The sequence below is a fragment of the Melanerpes formicivorus genome, unplaced genomic scaffold (genome assembly GCF_026170545.1).
Source record: "Melanerpes formicivorus ecotype bairdi unplaced genomic scaffold, bMelFor1.0.p_v2 SCAF_208, whole genome shotgun sequence".
In the NCBI taxonomy this organism is placed as follows: Eukaryota; Metazoa; Chordata; class Aves; order Piciformes; family Picidae; genus Melanerpes; species Melanerpes formicivorus.
Genome location: NW_027142560.1, coordinates 300,646 through 304,006, shown reverse-complemented (window position 1 = coordinate 304,006; position 3,361 = coordinate 300,646).

The following is a 3,361-nucleotide window of genomic DNA, read 5'->3' as shown; positions in this document are numbered from 1 at the left end:
TTCCTGAGGGACAATGCTTGAACACATACCTAAGGACTGAAAGCTGTAGAAAAGACTTGAGCCACTGCTGGCTTGAAGAAGAAAAACGCAGGAGCAGAAGAGAGGTGAAGGAAAGCACAGGAGCAGGAGCATGGCGCTGAGAAGGAACAGCCCAGGACAAGGCTGCTCCGGAGAGAAGAGGCCGTGGGGCCTGGAAGAAGCAGAGCCAACCCTCTCTCCATGGCCTAAGATCCACCTGCTGCAACTCATGCAGCTGAAGAGGCTGCCCAGGGCACCACAGCTCTTCTCCAGCCCAAGCCTCAGCAGCCTTTCTCTCCAGACCCAACATCTCCTGCAGCTCCTTTCCTCCACAGACTCAAACTGTCTTGGGGGGGTGAGGGCTGTGGCAATAGAATTCCTTTCCTCTTCTCTCTCTCTTCTCTCTCTCCCTCTCTCTTTTCTCCCCCTCCCCTTCTTATTTCCACTTTATTTATGTAATCAATAGCCTGGCTGTTGATATTTTGGCCTCCTTTGTGCCTCTCATTTCACAACACAGGATACTCAAAAGCACTGAGTCTCCTTCCCTCTCCAGACCGAGACACTCCCGGCTCCGTTGTCCATAAAAGCTGGAGCCAGTTTGGCTCTTGAGACCTCTCCAGGGCCAAATCTGGACCCAGTTTGGGTATTCAAGCCTCTGCAGGCTAAAATGTGGACCCAGTTTGGCTCTTGAGGCCTCTCTAGACCCAAATCTGGACCCAGTCTGGCTCTTCAAGCCTCTCTAGACCCAAATCTGGACCAAGTTTGGTTCTTGATTCCTGTCTATGCCAAAATCTGGACACAGTTAGGCTCTTAATTCCTTGCTTGGCCCAAATCCCGACCCACTTTGGGGCTTCAGACCACTCCTGGCCTAAATCTGGATCCAGTTCAGTTCTTGATTCCTATCTATGACCAAATCTTGTCTGAGTTTAGCTCTTGAGACCTCTGTCCTTCCTAACCTGAACCCAGTTTGGCTCTTGAAGCCTCTCCAGGCTCAAATCTGGACCTAGTTTGGCTCTTGATTCCACCCTAGTCCCAACTCTGGACCCAGTTTGGCTAGTGAGGCCTCTCTAGGCACAATCTGGAGCCAGTTTGGATCTTAGGACCACTCAAGGATCAAATCTGGACCCACTTTGGCTCCTGAGTCCTTTCTAGGCTCAAATCTGGACCCAGTTTGGCTCTTGAGGCCTCTCTAGGCTCAAATCTGGACCCAGTTTCATTCTTGAGACCTTTGTCATCACTAACCTGAACCCAGGTTAGCTCTTGATGCCTCTCTAGGCCTAAATCTGGCCCAGGTTTGATTCTTCATTCCTATCTATGCCCAAATTTGGACCCATTTAGGCTCTTGATTCCAACCCAGGCCCAAATCTGGACCAAGTTTCGTTCTTGATTCCTCTCTATGCCCAAATCTTGTCCAAGTTTGGCTCTTGAGACCTCTGTCCTTCCTAACCTCAACCCAGTTTGGCTCTTCAGGGCTCTCTAGGACCTAATGAGGACCCAGTTTTGTTCTTGATTCCACTCTAGGCCCAACTCTGGACCCAGTTTGGCTCTTGATTCTTGTCTATGCCCAAATCCCAACCCACTTTGGGTCTTCAGACCTCTCCTGGCCTAAATCTGGATCCAATTTGGATCTTAATTCCTTTCTATGACCAAATCTTGTCTGAGTTTGGCTCTTGAGACCTCTGTCCTTCCTAACTTGAATCCAGTTTGGCTCTTCAAGCCTCTCCAGGCTCAAATCTGGACCCAGTTTATTCTTGAGGCCTTTCTTGACCCCAAGGCTGGCCCCACCCAGGAGGGGGCAGGGCCAGGGGGAGGTTTTTGTGCCCTCTTGTCTCACCGTGGTGCTGGTAGTGGTGCTGCTGCTGCTAATCACAGTGGTGCAGGGGGGGACAAAAACTGTCCTGGGGCCTCAGCTCCTGCCAGCAGCTGCACCTGGCAGGGCCAACAACTCTCTCTGGGAAGAACTTTCTCCTCACCTCCAGCCTAAACCTCCCCTGGCACAGCTTGAGACTGTGTCCTCTTGTTCTGATGCTGGCTGCCTGGGAGAAGAGACCAACCTCTGCCTGGCTACAACCTCCCTGCAGGGAGCTGTGGAGAGCAATGAGGTCTCCCCTGAGCCTCCTCTTCTGCAGGCTAAGCAACCCCAGCTCCCTCAGCCTCTCCTCACAGGGCTGTGCTCCAGACCCCTCCCCAGCTTTGTTGCCCTTCTCTGGACACCTTCCAGCAGCTCAACCTCCTTCCTAAGCTAAGGGCCTGCTTTGCCCTTTAGGACTTTCTAGGCACCAGAATGGACACAATTAGGTCTTGAGGCTTCTCTAGGCGCAAATCTGCACCCAGTTTGGATCTTAGGACCTCTCCAGGATGAAATCTGGACCCAGATTGGGTCTTGAGGCCTCTCTAGGACTAAATCTGGACCCAGTCTGGCTTTGGAGGCAGCTGTAGCTCAAATCTGGACTCGTTTTGGCTCTTCAGGCCTCTCTACCCCTAAATCTGGACCCAGTTAGGCTCTTGAGACCTCTCCAGGCTCAAATCTTGTCCCAGTATGGATCTTTAGACCTCTGTCCTTCCAAACCTGAAACCACTTAGGCTCTTGAGGCTTTTCTACGCTCAAATCTTCAGTTTAGCTCTTGAGACCTCTGTTGCCCTTATCCTGAACCCAGTTTAGCTCTTGTGGCCTCTCTAGGCTCAAATCTGGTCCAGGTTTGGTTCTTCATTCCTATCTATGCCCACATTTGGACCCATTTAGGCTCTTGATTCCAACCCAGGCCCAGTTCTGGACCAAGTGTGGTTCTTGATTCCTGTCTATGCCCAAATCTTGTCCAAGTTTGGCTCTTGAGACCTCTCTCCTTCCTAACCTCAACCCAGTTTGGCTCTTGATTCCACTCTAGGGCCAAATCTGGACCCAGTTAGGCTCTTGATTCCTGTCTATGCCCAAATCCTGACCCACTTTGGGTCTTCAGACCTCTCCTGGCCTAAATCTGGATCCAGCTTGGCTCTTGATTCCTGTCTATGCCAAAATCTGGACACAGTTAGGCTCTTAATTCCTCTCTTGGCACAAATCCCAACCCACTTTGGGTCTTCAGAACTCTCCTGGCCTAAATCTGGATCCAGATTGGATCTTAATTCCTTTCTATGACCAAATCTTTTCCAAGTTTGGCTCTTGAGACCTCTGTCCTTCCTGACCTGCACCCAGTCTGGTTCTTGAGGCCTCTCCAGGATCACATCTGGAAACAGTTTGGCTCTTCAGGCTTTTATTGACCCCAAGGCTGGCCCCACCCAGGAGGGGGCAGGGCCAGGGGGAGGTTTTTGTGCCCTCTTGTCTCACCGTGGTGCTGGTAGTGGTGCT